The sequence below is a fragment of the Hermetia illucens genome, chromosome 4 (assembly GCF_905115235.1).
Source record: "Hermetia illucens chromosome 4, iHerIll2.2.curated.20191125, whole genome shotgun sequence".
Lineage (NCBI taxonomy): Eukaryota > Metazoa > Arthropoda > Insecta > Diptera > Stratiomyidae > Hermetia > Hermetia illucens.
Genome location: NC_051852.1, coordinates 115,269,853 through 115,293,007, shown reverse-complemented (window position 1 = coordinate 115,293,007; position 23,155 = coordinate 115,269,853). Strand labels below are relative to the sequence as shown.

At 41.0% G+C, this 23,155-nt stretch overlaps 1 protein-coding gene across 3 annotated transcripts in view; it reads left to right on the top strand.

Annotated features, from left to right (window-relative positions):
- The first annotated feature begins 3,539 nt into the window (after window positions 1-3,539).
- LOC119655336 overlaps window positions 3,540-23,155 on the top strand; it is a 312,554-nt gene continuing 292,938 nt past the window's right edge. For all 3 annotated transcript variants that reach the window (XM_038061181.1, XM_038061182.1, XM_038061180.1), the window contains exon 1: window positions 3,540-3,644. The gene's annotated coding sequence lies outside the window, so the exon portion shown is untranslated. The remainder of the gene's footprint in view (window positions 3,645-23,155) is intronic.

Genomic DNA, 23,155 nt, shown 5'->3' with positions numbered 1-23,155 from the left:
GCTCGGTTGATGAGAACCGTTGTCGTTCTCCTCTGTTTTGTCAAATCAAAGTTCCACCTTAATGTTTTACCCCTCTTAGACGTATTGGGTGGATAGCTTTCATCGAATGCTTCTCCCATTCTAACTATGATTATAAGTGCTGCTTTATATATTCCAACAATGGATTTGATGCACTTTCCAAGGATCGTAACTCGAGCGTTCATTCTGCTTAATCTGTCCGACATTGAGTGGTTGGAGGTGGATCCATCCCATATCCCAAATTAAGGATTTGCAGTTTGGTTCCTACCAGATGCTCTAATAGCCTCGACCCTCTCGCGATGACGACGGAACTACCTCAGCATATATGAAGGGCGTTTACAACGCATCCTACTATTACCCCCAAGTCATTACTTTTGTCGTATTGCATAGCTTTGATAATTATTCCACTGGAAACTTCGTCCACGTCATAGAGAAAATAAGCATAAGATAAGTCTATTGAAACCATCATGCAGTAGCGGCGTCTATCACTTTCATTGATATACAACAGCTCAGCAGCTGCAAATCTATTTGGGAAACATGGTATCTCATCTACGTTTCAGACGATGATGTCGTTGGTTACATATCCTATTTACTGGTCTTACGAGCCGACACTTGTAACTTGATGGTCCCAAGGGCGCCGTTTGTTTCCGAAACTTCGTAAAATTCGTTTCAGGAACACCGATAGTAAGGAAAGTTCCCGGCCTATCTGCTCTTCTGCCTGCTTTACAGCCTATCTATGTAGAGGTGTTGAGATTATTTTGGACATTAATTTGTTCTAGAATCTCGACGTTAGTGCCCACCGCTTCTAGGAGGCAGAGAAAGCTCTTACTGAACGATAGCAGCTCAAAGAGCCGCTTGAGGGTTAGTCGTGCACCCTTCTATACATCGTTGAGAAAGGGGCAGGACTGTCGGAACCACTCGTTTGTGTTGCAAAATTTAATTCTATCATTTTACGGTTGACACCTACCGACTGAAAATGGAGGTTAATGCTTTACAATGATGTAGTTCTTACACCTAGCAGTGAATTTGCTGTTAAGTTGTTCGCTATGGTCAGTATCATAACCGGATGGTTTGGCATCATCATACAAGACTTGGCACAAACCGGCGGTTGTAGTTTACCGGGAGGCGGTTCGCTCAAAGGCGGTTTTCCCGAAGACAGTTTTATGCACGAGATGGTTCTGTCTGGAGCTCTGGGGTCAGGAGTGTTGACAGAGGGGCCTGTTTCGGCTCGTCTGTAAAGATTGGGACTGGTCTCCAATTGAATAGGTGGATAATCACAGTCTAGAATCAAGTTCTCTGCCGATGAGCTCATGGTTGCCACTTTCCTGAGGGTCGCATCGTCGCAATCGAAATTAAATTTTAATTTTTGGTTATGTGTTTTTACATTATACAAAGCTGGTTGTCCTTTATTTTACCGGGGATAGTAAATACCTTTCAACAAAGTCCCTTCTTTGCGGAACAAGATTAGTTGAAACTGAGAGTTGGTTGGTACCCATAGCTCATAGTTCACGGCCACAACTTAATTCCTGCGACAATTTAGCTCTCGGCACGATAATCTCACCTGGGCGGGGAGTTTTGATTGCCGCTTGACTTTGTGTGTTATCCCCGGTTCCCTAGGGGATGATCCTTCCCAAGCCTCTTGACCACAACAAGGTAGGTCGACCTCAAGGGAGAGATTATTATAAAAACCAAGGTAAGATCGCCGGATGGCCCTGCAAACCAAAACTACAACTACAACTTCATTTTGGTGTGTCGGATAGAGATAGATCAGTTCACCACTTTTGTTCCCGGCTAGGCTTTACATTCATTTCAATTCATTTCTTTAGATTTGAAATTTTCCCCGGAGGAATGTGTTCTAAAGCTTCATTCCTATTATACCTTGAAGAGCAGAATCTTTAATTTGGTAGTATACATATCTCAATTGCTAATTAATTTTTCTGTTCGTCTCGGGACTAGCCGTCTTGCAGATCATTGCCCTCAGAAATCCGTCCTCAAAGTTTCAGCCATACTCTGTTCCCGGTGGGTCCTGGTGCGATCTCAGACATCGAATTTAGGACAAGTGAAAATGACGTGAGAGGGACTGCAGTGTTCAAAAGGATCATCTCCCCCACATTCCCGGACTAGGACGGCTGCACTCAGGTGTATGCGGACCTGCACGATCAACTTCGCCAATTATCTTTAAGTTTTAAGGTAGCCCAACTCCCGTGATTGAATGTGGTCAACGGGAATGGCTTCATGGTCATTGTGCGATTTTCAGAGTCATCACAATAGTCAGGAGGTAAATAGTACAAGCAGAGGTGGTATTTGGAAATGGAACATTTTCTGGTGGGGTTTCATACAAACAACTTTCCAAGCCAGTTCAGTGAACCGCATGGGAAGACAAACAGATGCATAAATAGGCGAGACGAAAGACAGTGATGATTACTGGGACTAGTCAGAGCTAATTTTAAAAGAATGACGTACGGGTTGTATGACACCGGGAATAAAAGATTATCCATATTTTCTGTTTGGGAATTCCATTCACGGGGACTCTTAATCTCACTAATAAAATAAACTATAAGACCTGTTTCGTTAGCTTTAAGCAAAAATAAATGAATGCAGGTGGCGGAGACTAGCTTTGGAATGCGACAAAAGCGAAAAAACCTATTTGTTCGCAAATACCCATTGCTATGCTAATAGAGCCCATAACAAGATTCTGCCGTGATCTTCGTCTAAGCGTGCTGAAGATCCATAAGTGAGAACTCGTAGATAAAAGATATACAAATATGTATTCCGTGCACTACAGCAACCGTGCACAAAACGATACTAACTAAAAGATAAACTACAACGAAACAGACCCACGACAAATGCTCTCTTCGTGGTTTCGCTTTCGTTCAGCGGTACTGCGAGCATGGATGTAATATAGGTGGATGTATGACTGCAAATAGCCCAACTAAGCTCCTCGTTTCCATGTAAGTTACCTCATAGGTAGATGGCCTGACTTGACTCTTCAATGTCTTTTGAGTTTCTACAGGAGGACTATTAAGCAGTATTTGAATATCGTTAAACTGCAACATTAATTCTGGTGTAGTAGAGGTTTTTGCTAGGAATGGGAACTGTGGTCGCTTCAAGAGAAGACTTTGTTCAGATCCCAGACATGCTTCCATAGTTCCACTCTGAAAATGGCAGTGGATGTTACACTCACCCCATTATGATGATAAATCGAAGCTTTTATTAAATCTGAAATTTCGGCAATGTTTTCCGAGTAACAAGCGGTATAGGCCAAATTTTGGTATTCACACCAGAAGCTGGGAGCGTAGTGTCGCTTGGTTCAACCCGGAGACCTGACGACTGCGAGACCATCTCGAGGCAAATACCATAACACAGTGGTCGCATGATCATTGCATGTGGTGGCGAAGAATAATAACAATATAAGATATGCCAAGACTTATTGTGGCTCGCGAGGGTCCCACACTCTTCAGTTTTTTCCACGAGTGGAAAAAAGCCGGTGGTAAGTCACTCAAGACTTGGATAGTAAGAGTGATCAGGCAAACGATCGTAGGGTCTTAACACCATACCGCCGGACTGATTATTGTTACACGGGATGAGTTCGCGATCGCACGCATTTCGATCGGTGAATTCGCGCGGTAATTTAAATTGAATTTGAATTATAACTTACAATTTATTATATTAGCGTGAAAATATTGTTATTATGCTAGCATTATTGGCAATCTTTGGGCTTCTTGGGTGGATTTCAGTGCAAAATTGAAAATTGATTCCAAGATCAATTGATTGCACTTTCCAGTTTTAATCGATCTTTTTCTTTGAATGCTTTCGTGCGATGAAATATTGTAATTGATTTCGTGAAGTTTTGGTCATTCGGAGATGGTTTCTGTTCAGTGCAGACTTGATGCGATATGGTGAATTCTCGTGACTGCAGATTAAAGATAAGCGAACAGCAATTGAAGTGCATTTCAGTGATCAGTGCATCTTAAGTGCGTGGAGAATCATGACATGCTTCATTTGACCGAAACATGAAATTGCCAAGTATATGAAGTGTGTGAATCGATCTATTCTGATTCATAATTCTTTGGTAGTTAATTATAATATTCATATGGGCTCATCACTATGTTCATCAGCTCCTCCATCAACATCACATTTACATCGGGTATTTACTTATAATCAAATTGATATTTTATAGATGTCCAAAGTTTGGCACTTTTTTGCTTGTCTGGGAAGCAGTCAGGCTGGTTGTGGCCAAGATTTCAATCTGAAAAATTATTATCTCCGCGGATAACAATAAGAACACATTAGGATGTAAATCACATGCAAATTATCTATAAATTGATATTCTTTGATTTCTTCACGTTCCGATCGAGCAACTTCATTAAAATTCTTCTGGGACATATATGTTGGGCTGTCTATTGGATTAGCATCAAGAAGATATTTATCAAACATTTTAGTAAAATTATATTAATTCTTTAATAGATTTTGCCGCGGTGTAGAGTCATTCAATTGGTCGGATTTATTGTTTCTGACAATTTATGCTGGACATTGATGACTTCTGTTGACCAAAATATACTACCGTTTTATTTAAATTCTCCAAATGAGGCTTGATTTTGAGAACAGGATATAGAAAAGTTTTTGGGCCAGCAGAATATTATGGAGTTTAATTGTTTCAACCATTTTTGCTCCACTTTTTGTCACAGTTAACTTATTCACACAAGGCATACAGATGTTAAAGAAGCTAATACAATTAGAATGGTAACTAAAAAATCTCTTCGCAGGTTGTTCTGTTCTTCCACGCATAAGTTTGAAGAAGTATTCTTGACGACCTAATAATAGGCTAAATATTGGCCCGGTATGGTTTTCGCAGCTATCTTTATTATTTAGTAAGAAAGTCTTGTTCCTATTAGCATTCTGCACTAGAAAAGGACATTGTATCTATAAATGCTCAAATATATATTTCACATGTTGACAGATAAAGAATGAATTCTAAGTCAAAACTGCGGTTACACAAGACCTTTTAAAAGACAACTTCTTATAACCAGGAATTCACTTCGGAAGTAATTATTTTCCAATCTATTAAATTGTATGTGGATTTTCTAAACGAGCATTGGCATCTTATGTTTAGTCAAGAAGGCCAGTCTATGCCATAATATTGTCAGCAACTAGTCACGTTTTTCATCTTAGTCAAGAATTCTCGGCTATTGACTCGATTTGGAGTTGACCGGAGAAGGATTAGAACTATTTGAAATTGACCGAAAAAGTAATGTTTTAATCGTGCAAAATATTGATTGTTCGGTAGAATAGAATTCAGTTCATGGTCCTTCTTTATGGGGTTATTGTAATAAAAACCTTCAAAACTAGGCTATATTTGGTCGACCATTAACATGGAGTTTGGTGGTATTCATTTGTTCAGAGTTGTTCCACCTTTGTGTATATTTACCTCATAAGTTTTTATACGGATTGGGTATACACCAATAGCACTATGTTCTTATTTCGCAATACTTTTCCTCGCTGTCTATTTGTACCATCCGTCCTTTGTTGATATCTCTTGTAAAAGTTATATGTTAATTGATTTTTGCGTATCCCACGATGAGTATTATTTATCATACTTTGGTCTGAGCAAACTACATTGCTACCGGTTTTTTTTCTTTTGGTCGTTGATTGACTGCAGTTCGGTTCTTAGTTACAATGTGCTTGCTGCATATTTATGCATGTAATGCGAGAATGCCTTATTGTAACCTTTGCTGATTTGATTGTCAATTCCTATTTAAGGTTTTGTGTCAACAGAAAACCTTATTAAAATCGGTTTACTGTCTCTCTGTCTGCCTCTCCCTCTGTAAGGTCTACTTCCAAAGCCGGGGACAGTTTTGACATTTGCTGAAATGGTGGGGAGTACGGAGGGTCGAAAGTGATCATTTCTTTAGCGGACCCATTCTCAGAAACTAATGAATCGAAAAATCTGAAAAAAATCAAGACGCTGCCACTATATGGTGCATAGGCTCCGAAATACCCTCAATACCGATACCTGTTCTAATAAAGTTAATAATAGTAGTATTACTATAATTTGTAGTAATTTGCTGCAAAACTCCCCTTAAGTTCATCCTAGAATCACGAGTGCAGCAGTGTAGGCTATAGTACGGACCATGATTCTGGCCAGTTTGGTGGAAATCGTGCCATTACTAACAAAGTTATAACAGGTCAAAATTGCCGTTTCTGTGCAAATTTAAGATTTTGAATGTAAATATCACGCGAAAGTGAATATTCTCACCTAATATATGCATAAATTACGAGCTACGTTCTAATGCGGCAAATGCACTCTGAAATCCCTTCATAAAAGAAATACACAAAACCTTTCATACCTGGAGCGTCCACCTTTCCGTTTCCTGACTTAGTAGCTGCTATCCTCAATATGTTATTTCATACATATTGAGGATTGCAGCTACTGATGACATGTTTCCGTACCCTCTTTCTTTTTTTTTCTGGTGAAAATCGTGATTTAAGGGGGTCATCTCGTGTGTCGGATTCGCGAAATCGATTTTTTTTTGCATCGATTGCATCTAGATATAGTGTAGAATATATGGGCAAAGTGATTTTTTGATATTCGGAGTCGTTCGGAAATTATAGTGTTAAACACGTGACAAGTCACATGCCAGATTTATGTCGATCGCCGTAATAAAGCTAGTATTTATCGGTCCGAAACACGTTCGAATGACTCCGCTAAAAACAAAGAATTGAAGCTAAGGCTGTACATGTGTAGCAGATTAATGGCCAGTTAAGGTTTTATGGCTAAAAGTCACATTCTACATTTTAAATGCGTTTTTCTCGAAACTGCATGTTGAAAATCGGCTACCACCATAGCCCAAAATTTATTCAACGAAATTTTTTGAAATTTTCACGCCTTATTCAGAACATATTTTTACGGTCCGCAAACTAGGATAATTGCGATTCATTCAGTTTTTTTTTTTAATTCATTGAAGAAGCCGTGAAAAAACACCAAAATTCACAAAAAGCCTAACACGGCACCAAAAATTTAGCTTTTAATTTTTTTTAATAATCCTAGTTTGGGGACTAGGTCAGGTCAGATCAGGTCTATACGTTAAAATTCCGTTTACTTTTTTTCTTTAAAATGATGGCAGCGCCCTCTAGCGTGACAGCAGAAAAACATATTTTTTGAAGATAAATTGCTCTGTATTTCAATAACGAACTATGCGATCGGGCTGCACGCTCAAGATATTAATAAATCTATGGTGAAAAATTCGTATTTGTATCTTTATCCAGTTTTTCACAAAAAATTTCTAAAAAAAGCCAAAAAAAAAACGGTCTTCACACGGGATGACCCTCTTAAAGAGTATCTAATGGTCCGCTATTGTCTTCTAAAAATGTGTTTTCGCATTTTTCTTTTCTTATGCAATTTTTGGAGTTTATCAAGGATCATACTATTTTGTTGTTTTGTTGAAAATCGTCCAGGAATAACACAATCACTCAAATGTCATTCACGCATCGTGATTAAAACTTTCGAATGAATTTTTGCGGGAATTTATTTTGAAGGCTCCTCGTAGAAACTTCACATAGAACAGCTAAAAATGAGTTGGTCATTGCTTTTCTCGCCAATAAATTTGAAGTACGACTCTCCTCTGCGGATACTGTTACTGTTCATACATTGTACGTTGTTCATACATTGTTCTTCAAATTAGTTAGACAAACGAGCTCGTTTAGTAAAATGGAAATATAGAGACATTCTTTGATAACTATCTCTCAAAAAGTCGCTTCGTGTGTGTTCATATAGGACCGTCCCCAATTAATAGCTCCAATGGCGACGTCGACTAGTTTAGATCGAATTCGTCACTTTTCTCCATCCATCTTGGTCCGAGTAGAGTCTAAAGGCTCTCAAATCGCTAACTAGCCTACCAAGCTATTGCTATTTTGGTCGGACTTTTGGGTATTTTCAATTGACTTCGATTTTTAGATCAATGTTGGCATATTTATGGTGGATATTCTCATTTCCGACTTGGTACGCAATTGATTGAACGTGTTGTCGTTCGTTGCTCAGAACCATCGAGGATGACAGGGGAAACAACACTATGATAGATTTTAGATTTAAGATATTGACGCGTCGAACACAAAAAACACTAGTTGTGGAACGCTAATTTATCCAAGTTCTCCGTATACGTGAAACAATGTCATAGAGCTAGGCTGATAGCATTCATCAGAGATATTGAAACCGTTCAGTTCTGGGCAGGTTGCAATCACACTATAACATTTAGATCCAGTCTCAGACCTTTAGGGGATGATTCAATTTTCAGACCAGTTGCTGGAGAGAAGTGGCAAGAGGGCCTTTCCTTGATGAACAAGGACACTGATTTGAAATGGTTTTTGATATACATGTCACACTTCGAACTTTACTTTTTGGATTATGCTAGAGCATTTTAACACAGAGCACTACTTACTTCGGCACTAGGCGTTGTCGAAATGCATACCAGATGGGCTTGTATGGGACACGGTCAAACGCCTTCTCTATATTGAAGAGCATCATGTACAGAGGTTAATAGTGTTCTTCGTGCCCTCCAAAAATAGGTCCGTAGTTCTTGAAAAACCTGGCTTGGTTAACGGCAGTTGTGACGAATACGGTTTTCAAAAATGTATTTAAAAATTTACATGGTATGAGATAATGACTGGTTCGGACAGCGATTTGAAGACTCCGCTGGCTTATCTTTTTCCATATGAGGAAGGTTGTACTCTTTTGTCAATCAAATGGTATTCTATTCTCTCAGTAAAGCGATTTAAGAATTAACAATATTGGATCTCAGCTCTTCGGATTTTAGGACAATATCAAATTCTCCTACATTCCCCGATCTCATTACTTTGATTACCTCTCCAATTCCTGTAACGTTGACAGCTGAAATCGCTTCAATCAAATGTCGACAGAATTGCTTCAATCAAATGTCGGCAGTAATTATAGAAGTGACTAATGAGTCAACACTTTCGTTAAAATTTGTTTCAATTATTCTTTCCATCTTATCTGTCCGTTGTGGCTTGTCGATCGGGAAGCAAATAATCTGCTGCTTATCATTAGCACAACAGAATTGTTTGATATCCTGTATGCACTAATAACCTGCTTTTATAGGCTTTGAAAACATAATCTATACAATGGACTCTGCGCTTGCGAGACAAATTTAGAAATATAAGCCTCATTAACGTTCACGCCCCTACAGAGGGGACTGCAGAGTCGGAGAAGGATACCTTCTACGAGGCAGTAGAACAAACCCTCGAATCCTGTTCCAGATATGATGTCAAAATCATACTTGGGGTTTTGAACAGCCAAGTAGGAACGGAGCCCGTATTCAGGCGATACGTTGGCTCCCATAGCTTACAGGATTATTCAATTAGCAGTGTCACACGAAATGGTTGTTGGAAGTACCTGGTTTGTGCGGGAAGCGGTCCACAAACAAACGTGGGCTTTTCCACACGGGCCACTTTCAACCAAATTGACCACGTGTTGGTCGAACACCGCCACTTCTCAGCCTTGGTGAATGTCGGAACATATAGGGGGGGGGCAATATAGACTCGGATCACTATCTCGTTGGCATGGTGCTCCGAGCTCGAATAACAACACCACCCAGAATTCCCTCTGACAATCAGGTGAGAGCTAACACTGAAGCCACCCACAATACAGCCCTCCGCAACACCTATAAGGGGGAAATGGATGCCGTAATAACCGCAGTCAACAGAGGTCCTGGAGATGAAGCATCAACAAATGATCTTCACAATCATCTGAAAAACGTTATCATAAATACAACCACCAACATACTTGGCCCCAGTCGCAAAAAGAGTCGGAAAGGCTGGTTTGACGTTGAATGTAAGCTAGCAACGGGACGGAAGAATGCTGCATACCGAGTAATGTTGCATTCTCAAAGAACGCGGGCACGCCCGAAGGCTTATCACGAACTCCGACGAACGGAGAAGCGACTTCAAAGACGGAAAAAAGAAAGAACTTGTGCTCAAGGTATGGGACAGCGAATGAATGCCTGACGACTGGCAAAGAGGCATTATCTGCCTTATATGATACATAAAAAGGGAGATATCACATAGTGCAGTAATTATAGAGGTATCACGTTGCTGAGTACATCTATAAGATATTCTCCACTATCTTGCTAGGCCGTATAGCCCCATATGCCCAGAATATCATTGGCCCATACCGAAGAGGCTTCACTCCAGGCAAATCAGCAACAGATCAGATTTTCTCCCTGTGGCAAGAACTGTTGGAGTATGGACTTCAGTTGCACCATTTTTCCATCGACTTTAAAGCCGCCTATGATAGCACAGCTAGGGTAAAACTGTACATGGCCATGAGAGAATTCGGTATCCCGACGAAACTGATAAGACTGACTAGGCTGACCCTGACCAATGTGCGAGGCCAGATAAAAGCAGCAGGATCACTCTCAAGACCATTCGACATCAACAACGGTCTACGACAAGGAGATGCGCTATCATGCGTCCTCTTTAACCTGGCCCTCGTGATGCTGATGTAAATGCCTATGCTGACGATATCGACATCATGGAAAGAACGACCCGAGAGGTACAAACTGCCTTCATCCAGATCGAGCAGGCGGCGCGAGATCTTGGGCTGCATATCAATGAAGGCTAGACAAAGTATATGGTGGCAGCGTCAGCATCGAAAACCAACCAGCCAACAAAATCAAACCGCACTGGTCAAACAGGAAGAATAAGGATAGGCGAATTCAACTTTGAGACCGTTGATAATTTATCCTATCTAGGGTCGAAAATCACAACCGATAACAGCTACGATGATGAAATCCACGCACGGTTGTTGTCAACCAACAGAGCCTATTTCAGCTTACAAAAACTGTCCTTCTCGAAACGTCTCACCATAGGGTCAAGGTTCTTATTGTACAAGACAATGATCTTGCCAGTCCTCATGTATTCCTCGGAGACTTGGGTTGTTAGCAAGAAAAATTGCAAACTCATGGCCGCGTTCGAGAGAACAATCTTCTTAAGAATTTTTGGTTCCTTACGTGAGGATGGACGATTCCGTAGCCTACGTAAGGACGAAATCTATGAGCAACACCATGAAGTAGAAAAAGAAGACAAGGCAGAACCTGCCTGAGATGGAGCGATTGTGTAGGTCAGGACGCCAGACACCTTTTAGGGATATCGAATTGGTGGACCTCGGCGCAAAACCGAGATGTCTGGAGTTCCTCATTAAGGCAAGCCTAGACCAAATGCCGGTTGTTGCGCTGTTGATGATGATGTAAGCAGTCTACGAAACCTTTCATTTTCAGCGTTTACTTTTCGATTTTCGGACTTGCCTTTTTGATAGTGTGCTTTCGCTAAGTATACACAGAAGAGCAGAACAACTAAAAATTCGGGCATCGAATAAATATGAGTTCTTCTATATTATCAACAAGTCGGGAAACCGGAAACTCAGCGCTTCAGGTACGAACGATTTTGTTTGTTTCTTATATAAATATAGTTGAGTGCAGAGCTATACGTTTGTACTTAGCCCGCAATGTATATATATATTTAACCTCCTCTACTCATTATTTTGTATTTTGGGTTGCAACAAACTTACACGGAAAAGACAAATTTGAGCTGCTGTAACTGTATTAGCAATAGTACGATTTTGATCAAACCTGGGCATATCATGCTTCATACTGTCTATATTGCTGCAATTTTGAAAAACTCTAAGGGGGCTTCTCGTCAATCTTCTGAAAACGTAGTAATATACCATCATTAAGCTAAGTTGAGTAGATATCGATATGTATTTTGTATTTTGAGGTCTGGACACCACATAAAGACAGCTTCATGATTTTTTTTGGGATGGATACTTTCTGAGAATGGGTCCGTTAAAGAAATCATCATTTTCGACCTCCGCACTCCTCGCCTGTTCAATAAATGTCAAAACTAAGGCCTGCTTCGGAAGGCGCTAATCGAGACCTTTCATCTGATATCCAACATGGCTATATTCGGTAAAACAAAATACCCTCCCTCCTTTTTTATGTATGAGGATCCCCCCTTAAACTCAACATAGAAAGATGTAACTTACTGTGTGTGGGCCTTCAGACTTTCCACATTCTCACCACATTTCGTGTTAATCGGTTTAGCAGTTTCTGAGAAAAATTCGTGCAGAACGATAGATATTGTTTTGTTTTACGAACGAAACCACAAAAATGTCAACTTCTCCTGACAGTCCTCGAGAAAGCTTTTTCCAATTACTCCAAGAAATTAAGGGAAGTAAATTGACATCGTCTGTTTGAGTCTTTTTAATGGCAGTCGCAACTTAAGATACGTATTTGACACCTTTGGACTAAGCGTAACATACGTGCAAATGTATGTACGTATAGATATTTAAGTCGGCACTAATATAAATTTATGCCAGATTAACAGCATCCCAGATTAGCAGCAGCGCATCACATGTTGAAATCTCCAGAGCAAACCTCCTTTCCTTCCTTTTAGAAAGCAACTTCGATAAGCTTCCGCAAATCAGTTCGATCTAAATTGTTTTACAAAACTAACGGTTTTGTCACAAAGTCAATAATCTTGCAATTTAACTACTATGTAGAGGCAATCAAAATCGCATATCCAAATAAACTGCACATACCGTTGTAGATTATAAAACCGTCGTCACCTTATACCTTTTAAACGTTTCTGCAGAAGTCATAACAATAACTATAAACAGTTATGGATATTTTATGCAATGGTCACTGCAGCGATGCAGTAAATAGTTTTGCTACTCCTGATTGGAATTTATGAGTCCAAATTAAACTGGAGGTCAGTGAATCTAGCGACGATCAAAGTAATTCATCCACCTCAGAACCTCCAAGAGATCGTAAAAGCCTTCTGGTTCATAGTGTCAATGGACTACTTACTTCGGTGAAGGTGCAAATCAAAATGAAATGTATGCATATCTAACATATGAGTCAGATGAAGTTGAATTTCTGACCAAAACAAATTATCATTTACATATATAATGTGACCTGGTTTTTTACCCCTTCAAAGTTTCGAGGAAGGAGCAATCTTTGGAAATGTTCGCAAAATGGCACTTATTTTGTCAAAAGCTACCTGGCTGACATAAATCCTCGATATCCAACCCATTAGTTAGGTATTTGTAAATAAAAGTTTACACCGACTGAAAACCATTCGCCCACTTTCATCATTAAATCAATCCGAATGCCTCCTGGATAGCTTAGATACGGTTTCAATGCTCTTAAAACATCTTTATTATGAGCTGTAAAACTTTTCAATGTCCACCCAAGGCATAAAAGTTTTCTAAGATATTAAATATTCGCTTCAAAGTATCACAGATTTGACAAGTAGGGAAATTGTAATCGTATCCGAAATAATTTCACGCATTAAAAATGTTGCTTAGAAGATGAGAGTGAAGAAGATATAAATTACATTTTTTTTTCAATTTTTCTTGTATTTTACAATCTCGAAAAAGCCTTCTCCTAAGTTGCCTAAATATATCAAGCCAGATAAAAATTGAATAATATCATATTGGGATGTGTGGCAACCGAAATATCAATTTTATATCTAAGAAAGGGAATAGATTTGTTGTAAAAATAATGTAAAATGGATTCTGGTTTACAGATTTGATAAAGTAAGTTTGAGTGAGGTATGCAGATTTAACACTGACAACTCTAGTGTAGTGCCCTACGTAGACGAAGAGGAATTAGAAGTTGGTGATCATCGTTGAAGAGAAGCCTGATTTACGTCCCTGTGAGCTCAGGGTCGGTTAAAAGCATATATCGATATCGATATCTCTGCTCCCGGCCTTTGGCAAGGTCCTGGAGAGGATTATGGGCCAGCGACTGGCGGTGATATCATCCCATCTGACGACTGGCAGGCAGTATGGCTTTCGTACTGGTAGGTCCACCGACGACGCCTTGATGCATGTCAAGAACTTTGTTGTCCGTTATCCTCGCAAGTACGTCCTTGGAATCTTTGTTGATTTCAAAGGCGCATTTGGCTACCTAAGTTGGTCGTTTGTGTTGTTCAAAATTTGTGAGTGTGACTGCCAGGAATTGACTCTGTGGAAGAGCTACTTCCATGGCAGAAGAGCATTCGTCCAAGGTGTCAATGAACGCGTGTGGGTGAATGTTGAGCGCGGCTGCCTGCAGGGATCAATCGCGGGTCCATTTGTATGGAACCTGATGGTGGACGAACTGTTGGGTGAGCTTTTCTCCGTTGTCGAATGTGTTGCTTACGCGGATGATTTCCTCATTCTTGTTGAGGGAAACACTCGCCGCGAGCTCGAGCAGCAGGCTGCCGAATACACGCGCACCGTTAACGCGTGGTCCATTAAAGTCGGTATCGCGATCTCAACGGATAAGACCGTTGCGATGATGTTAAAAGGCATTATACGTCGTCCGCCGTACGTAAAGTTGAACGGACTATCTTTACAGATCCTGACCTACTTGGGAGTCACGATCGCGGAATGTATGTCTCTGGCCGCGCACCTGCGCGAGCTCAGGCTACGTCTTGCGAATTTAGCGTGTATGTTAAGGCGCGTTATGAGGTGTGAGTGGGGTCTACGCAGGAGAACTGCTAGATCCATTTATGTGGGGCTCTCCCTTGTATGTTCCACGTATGGGTCCCCTATGTTGTGTGATTTGGCGCTGACGGTGAGGGGCAGGAAGCTGCTCTACGCTTGTCAACGAGTGGCTTTGTTAGCGTATCTTCTCGACCGACGCCATGTAGGTCTTGTTGGTGTCCCTCCTCTTGATCTGGAGGTAGTCCTGCGTGCCACGGCCTACAGGATCAGGAGGGGCGTACCTTTGCTGCAAACAGATTTAGTTAGTTTTAACCAGGTTGAAGGGCTAGGGCCGCTTGCGGTCAAAAAGGTGTTAGACGAGAGTGTAACATCTAAGTGGCAGCTTAGATGAGATGAATGTGGGAAAGGTCGGGTCACATATAAGTACGTCAGATATGTGTCTGCCAGAGGAAGTCCCGTCGTGGACTTTGGGCTTGAGATGGGTTTCCTCCTGACTGGGCATGGTAGCTTGAATGAGTTCCTCTTCAAGCGCAACCTTGCCTCCAGTCAGGGTTGTGTTTTATGTGGGGCTGACTCGGAGGACTGGTTGCATGTTCTCTGTGTCTGTCCAGCGTACGACATGGGCGTTCACGTATTGAACGGTATCTACGTTGTTAGCTAGTGCCTTGCTAGCAGTGGGACACTTAAATGCGCTAATGCGTTCGCGCGTGCTGCCTTCCGACGAAGGAAGGACCTTCTCGACGCTGCTTCGCTTGCAGCTGATGGGCGAATGGCCTAGTGGCTGCGGTGGTTAGCCACCAGTCTTGTGTGTTTGGTGTTAGTGTTGTCCTGTGATGTCCTTTGTGTTGTATTGTACGCAGAGCGGTAGTTAGCTGGTGAAAGGTTCCGTTGCGGTTCTCTGCCTCGGTCTGATTCCAGTTGACTCGTTGGGGAGTTCCGTCCCCACGTACTCGAGGAGGGTGATCAGACCCGAATCTGTAAGGGACTCATCTGAAGTGGCTCTGCCACGAAGCCTCACCGGAGGTTATCTGGTACCATGGGAACCGAGATGGCCCTCTGAGAACATTCCTCTGAGATTTCCTGGAGGATGTGCTCCCGGCTCGGTTATTTGCGGTTAGCCCCCTATTGGGAGTTTCATGGTGGTTGTGGTTATGCCTACATCGCGGGCAGAACTCCTCGGAGCTCGAGCGTGGAATTGCGCTGTATAACTCGGGTGCCGTACTCCTTAGTTGCGGCAGAGGTGTTAGATAGGCCTCGCATCCACTGGTATGAATGCTGAGCCTGCACTCAGCATAAACCAGGACCACTGTGCTTGCATGGCGGAGCTCTAATTGTGGTCCCAAAATCAATCCGTGTCTGAAGAGGACCGTGGTATTATGCCTTCACGGCAGGTACTCACGTTAAACCCCGCAGGACTTTCATTGCACTGGACACTGGAAAGTGCCGCAGTTTTCAATGATTTCAGAATTGTATACCGCATCGCGAAAGAGCTTGTATGTAGTCGCAAATCTTTCGATGGTCCTGTGAAGGACGTCAATTTCCCATCAATTTCACGATGAAGAACAACTGACGAGGTGGAAATGTAGTAAAGCCGCTGGAATTGACGGTCTTCTCGTAGAGTTATTTATTGGTGAACCTTTAGTGACTATAGATCTGTTGCTTCCATTTGTGCGGAAATCTTGGGAATTCGGCACTTTTCCTAGAGAGTGAAAAAAGGGGATGATCGTTAAGATTCTAGAAGGGGTACAAGTTTTGAGTGTGGCAATTGGAGGGTGATCTGCGTGCTCTCCGCCGTCGCAAAGATAATAGCTAAAATAATCCTGTAACACATCAAAGAACATCTGAAAAGCTTAATTGATAGAGAGAACGCTGGATCCTCCTGCATTGACCACATAAACAATCTACGGATCACCTGCGTTTCATCAAATTTGCTAAAACTTTGAAAAGCATGAGTAGGGTGTGAATTTGGAGTGCTTTACGTAGGAGGGGCATTATCAGAGCTATTATCAGAGCGATATATGATGGCCCAAAATGTCACGTATTGCACCGAGGTAAAATGGTGTCCGGATAGCTGACTAGTTATAGCACAAGACAGTCGGTTCAAATCTCACTGGTGGCAGTGGAATTTGTATCGTGATTTGACGTCGGATACCAGTCGATTCATCTGCGAATGAGTACCTGAGTCAAATCAGGGTAATAATCTCGGGCGAGCGCAATGCTGATCACATTTTCTCTTATGGGGTACTGTAATCCTGTATTGTACCGAAACGGTCTTGAACGAAGTTCTCTAACATATACCAAGGCATTGATCTAATTGGATTGTTGCGCTAACGATTATTATTATTATTATAAAACCAAGGTTCGCAGTCGTACGGGTCATGGCACTCTCCCTATCTACATTAATGAGCAGACCATGGAGGGGCTGATCACCGTTACTCAAAAGCTACAAGCTTTCATCAATACTTGTCTGCGTGTGATACAGGCTTGGCACTTGTAAGCGATACGATTTGATAGGTCACACATTAGGGAGGCTCAGGTAACTGCGAGCGGTAGCGTGTAAGTGTGGTTAATGCGCTATACCCCACAAAGAGCTACCATATATAAATATTTAACCGACAAAGATCGTTTTCGGAAAGCGTGCCAACTTCCCACAAATCTTTTCCTATTAAATTTTCCTTGGTTTCAAAATTCTAGAAGCTTCGGTATTGCACAAGGATAGTTCAGTTCGTTACTCCCAACAAATTCTTGGTGTGTTAACAACACATGCAATTACTCCCCCAAAGGCAGCATAGTCGCCCTCTTTCTATATAGATATTGCCTTTACAGGGATGCTGGAGATGATCTAATCCATTAAGACTAACCCACAATACTCTGTTGAGCTCCTTTTATCCATGACTCCATCGTCTATCCACATCTAAGACCCTTAGATCTCTTAGATGCGGCATATTTTTCTCTCAAACGTAGTCCAGAGTTTGCAAATTTATTCACTTCTAGTTCAAATTCCCGAACAATAAAACAGGATTGACAAGAACATGGTTGAGTACAATGGAAGGTTTAACACTGGGCGGCGACATTTCAGCCTCAAATATTGTGCCACCTGTTGTTAAGTTTGGTGAAAACAGGTAGAGAAATTGTTCGACTTTGTTCGTTTATGCATACGGAAGGGTAGAATGGTTTGTCAACTTTGATTTTAATGGCACTTATTTCCTCTTCCTTTGAATTCGGAACAGAAGATCCATGGCTGGATGAGCGAGATGTCATCAGCAAAGTTGACGTATTTGAGAAAAAATGGCATTGACCATTGTCGAAGGTTCCCCCTCCCCCCGGACTGACGGCTCATTGCATCCTCCCTATCTGCATTCATGGGCAGAGCATCGAAGACGTCGATCCATTTGTATATCTAGGAAGTGTGGTTTCTGCTGACGGCGGCAGATGTTGGCCAACCCATTAACAGCACTAGATTCGCTCTCACTGCCCTGTCTAAATTCTGGAAATGCTGTTATCTTAACACTAAGGTCAAGTTGAGACTGTTTTCTCCGTGTTGCTATATGGGAGTATCGTTGCTCAAAAGCTCCATGCTTTCGTCAATACCTGTCTGTGTCGTATCATCGGAGTAACTTTTTTGGCGCATAGGCTTGGCACTCGTATGCGATGTAATAGGAAGACGGAAGTGGCAGTGGATAGGTCAGACATTAAGAAGGGCGACAATTTCGTTGCGGGCTATGCCATACAATAGAAACCACTCTCCTAACGTGGCCGACGAGTGGGTCGCCCAAGAAAACAATGAAAACTAATACAGGGCTCGCATAATAAAAGGTCTGCATAATTTTCAGAAAAAAACGAATATAAATCAGGTCGGTAGGAGCACCACAAGATTAAATTGCGGGAACTCTTTTATCGAGGTATACCAACCTTCTGTCCATGGAAAATGTGGATATTTTGAGAGCTATATTTTTATTATGCATACAAATTGCTCATATTTTTTCTTAGTCTGCAATCATGGACTGTACCATAGACCTCTGAGCATTACAGAAGATCATTCTATCTTTTTCTACCTTAGTAACGCTGATTATATTACTCATGATTCGAATCTTTTTAGTTAATGACATTATCACCGAGTATGCATTTTCCAATACTTTAATTGGCAGAGTTTAATCATAATGGTCGCATCTACATATATTAAACTTGCAGCCAAACTTAATGAATTTTGGAAGTTGTGTAGCTTGTCAAGCTGGAGGAAGTTTGTATTTACATATGAGTAATATTCAGGGTTGCATAAGTTTTTCTGACTCCAGTTTCTCAGTGATTCTACCATTTTTTTTTACATAAGTTACACCGTCAATTAAATGTGGCCTTTTTATGCATATATCGTCGAACTCCTGAAATGAAGCACATGGTTCAAAATATTTTTATGGTAATCTTGTGAGTGAAATAACTGCAGTCGTTTTTCATTAGATTCGCATATATCTATATCAGGTGTTTTTGCCCGCTTCCTTTCTATAATACTAGTTAGCAAAATTCAAGCTCTTTTTTATCATAGGAAACATTAAAGATATTGCGTCTATGAATGAATAAAGGAAACAAGTTAATTAAATTCCAGTTTTTGCCTGTTTTTTAGACAATTCTAAATTACGTACTAAATTGTTAAGAACACTTTGTGTAAACAAGTGAGATTATTTTCAAAGAAATGGTTCATAAATAGTATCACTCATCGCAGATATGTTATCGACTTAGTTAGGAACAAATTCCTAACTTTCTTGGGGGTTTAAAGGCTTTTGCTCGCCCTCTTGAGATGGGGGTGGGAGAAAAGGAATGATTTCCAATTTGAGTCTGAACTTCTTTCGAGGAGTCCGGAGTGGAGACTTTAACAAAATGTCAGCGTGGGGGTGCATCATTCTTATCCCCGGCCTAATATTTTCTCACGATGACTCTGGCCTGGCATTTTTCCTTTATTTTGAACCAAAATTTGTCTAATCATCAATGAAAACCTGGGTGCTTAAAAATTTGTTTGAAAATGGTTGTATTGATTACAGCCATTTTCAAACAAACTCATCCACACTGATCCACAAAAATTTGCCCAGGAGGAAGTTTGAATTCTTCTCTAAGAATTTCCGTTCAATGTTACTATTATGGGAGATAGCAATATGGGTACGTTGCTGTTTTACGTACCTGCTTTACGTAGACTCGTATCACTGGATTGCGTAGCACTGAACAAAACCTGGTCTATATCTTTAATATAAGTGTTTATTTTAATATTAATTATAGAACAATTCCTTCAACTGGTACAATTAGGAGCGTATTTATAAGCGACTCGACTTATTCGAACTCTAGAACTAGACTAACTCCGTGGGCGGACCTCCGGCCCTTTGATATCCCGTGGAACATTCCAGAAAGGCATACAAACACTTTACTAGAAGACTACTTTGCGCCTTAATTTCCCCAAAGTGATTTACGTCACAATATCAATAATATAAGCGAATCGACCCGTCTTGTCAATTAACACGTTAGACTTGTATGTTGTGTGGTGTACGGCGATCAGTTAGAATTTGCCAGTGACAAACATGCTGCAAGCAGAACTATCGCAAGCAGTGGCTCATACCGTTAAACCGGAAATGTTCCCTTTACCCGATACATGCAAAAGGGGGCGCGCATTTTTTTCACATAGTCATGTGAGGTATCAAATCAACCGAAGCCATCGAAGCCGGTGAGAGTTTTGATATTTGCTGGAAAGGTGGAGAGTACAGGGGCTCAAAAGTGATCATTTCTTTGACGAACACATTCTCAGAAACTTCTCAACCGAAAAATCTGAAAAAAATCAAGACGCTATCACTATATGGAGCCCGAAATACCCTCCATACCGACGTCTGTTCAAATAAAGTTAAAAATAGCATATTGCTATAATTTTTAGTAATTGGCTTTGAAAGCCCCGTTAAGATCATCCTAGAATCACGAAATTTTGCAACAGGCCCAACCATGATCCAGCCGAGTTTGGTGGAAATCGCACTATTACTAACAAAGTTATAACAGGTCAAAGTTGCCGTTTCTGTGCAAATTTAAGACTTTGAATGTAAATATCACGCGAAAGTGGATATTTTCACATAATATATGCATATATTACGGGCTAAGTTCTAACGCGACAAATGCACACTCAAAAGTCTTTATATAAGACATATACAAAACCTTTCATACCTGAAGCGTCCAGCTTCCGGTTTCTCGACTTGTTTCCTTTTGGTGCCTGTTGATTCCCCAAAGCTTCCTCCTTTTTGTCTCGCACTCTCTTACTTGGTCGAAAGTCGATAACCTTGTGCTTTGGTGTCACTTGGGTTGCCTGTGCTTGTCCTTGATGAATACGGACAGCTCAACTATTTTAGTCTCAAGCTCCATAAATGGTAGTTCTTCTGGGTCAGGGCTCTGTTGTCGGCGAGTCTTGGCCAGATTACTAACTTCTTCACCTTTTCCAGTTGCTGAGCCCCCATTCTATTTGCCTCTGCTAGAGTACTTCTTGATCAGATCCGATGTGTGTCAAAATCGTCTTTTTTGGCTAGCTATCTTCTTTAACTCGTCATTATTTGCCTTTGCAATTGGTGTTTTTCGCAGAGTCGGGCCTCGTTTGAACATCTCCTTCTTCAAATCTAAAACATTTGTACCATTAGATGCCACGGTGGCCAAGTTGTCCACCACCGAGGCACTGAGGTCGAGGAATATCGACGGCCGGGAGCCCGTTTGCTCACTCCCAAAAGCCGCCGATACTGGGGTTCCGAGCCTCTGCAGCGTAACTTTACACCTTCTGAATTCGTCGATGTTGGTTTTATTTTCTGGGTGTCCTTTCCATAGCCACTTTGGTCCACGCACCAGAGATGAGCAAACACCAGCCCATGCGCAGTTAGAGAAGAAAGGTGCATGAACACATATTTACACATCAATAGGTATGCCCTTATTCGCCACCTGGAGTTGCGCCTGATGGGAAATGTGGCAACTCCTTACAGGTCCGTCTGTCTGTCTGTCCGTTACACGCCTTTTTTTCGGAGACTGTTGCAGCAATTAACACCAAATTTTGTGGAAAATTGGGAACTATGAACGCTTTTTGGTGGAAAAGTGGGAACTATGAACGCTCACGCATATAGTGAGTTACATCCTTTCACGTCGAATTTAAGGGGAGGTCCCCGTACATACAAAAGGAGGTGTGCGTTTTTTTCATCAAATATAGTCATGTGGGATATCAAATCAAAGATCTCGATTAGTACTTTCCGAAATTGGTTTTAGTTTTGACATTTTTTGAAAAGGGGGGGGGGGTCAAAACTGATCATTCCTTTAACGTAGTGATATAGGCTAGAACGTAGCTGTCAGGTGGGGTGACAGCTACATCAGTAAGTAATTTACAAGATTACAAAGTCACTGCACTTTAGAAACAGGTCGCTTAAATTAAAGCGACATTCGCAGAAACTGCCCAGCCAAAAAAGTTTGGAAAAATTATGACAATGTCTTCATGTGGCATCCAGGTCTCACTGCCCCATCAACATCTGCAGCAATAGTAGTTGCAGAATTGCGTTTATACTAGAGAGTTTGGTGGGAAGTCTGCTCTTATTAACAAAGTTATAGTAGTTCAAAGTTGTCTATTTCGCTTGAGTTGACTGCACCTTAAGACATCATATGTCCATCCCCCATTAAGGTGAACATTCTGACTTACTGAATATATATATACCTATGCACTACGAAGCTGTACGAGTGGAATCATCGAGCACCCAAATTCCTTACATAAAAATCCACAAAACTTTCCATTCTTGGAACGCCCAAATTTCGGTTTCATACTTCTATCAATTTCTTTTTTAGAATCGTTCACAAATTTGTAGTTCCATGAGCCTTCGTGGTTAAGTCAACATATATAATATGTGCTTATTGCCCTTCAAGCCAGTGGACTCAGGAGAGAATTTCGACGGTTGTTATCTGTTTCAGTTTCTGGATCGCAATGTTTTGCCGGAGATATTGAGGTTTACCGCTTGAACAAAAATATCACATAATGTCATTTTGATAAAATAGAGACATAAATTCTGCATCTACCAATTAAGTGCAAACTAATATTCATATTAATTATTCCAGCCCAGAATTCGCCACCCAGATCTTCCCATAAATTCTCGTCGTCGTTGTTCTCAAAGATCTCCCATAAATTATCGTTTGGTCTTTTCCCAGTGCGATGGCTGGACGACTTTTTCTCCACCGTGAAACCTATCGTCACATTCGAGTGAATATTTGCCTTTCACTGGGGCTTTTGCACTTAATTTATTGGCTTGCAAATAAACACAGTTTACATACTGCTTTGGATTTAACGACATCCAGGCGGATACTAATTTGTTGCATCTTACACCAACGCAGAAACGCATCGCTTCGTGCTGAAATGTAGTTTAACATGTTTTCGGAATGGAAACCAACATTTCCGTTTCGGTAAAAATGAAATTAAGCAAATTGTGGAGTTAATATGCACTTTGCGGGCACTTAATTTTCGTTAGTATCGCGGTTGATATTTTTGGTCTAGTAAAAGAAAATGGAAGAAAAATGTCGGTAATGGATTTCTTCCGCGTAATTGCTGAGGAGAAATAAGATTTTCAGAGCTTGGAAAATGTATTGTCCTACAATGTTTTC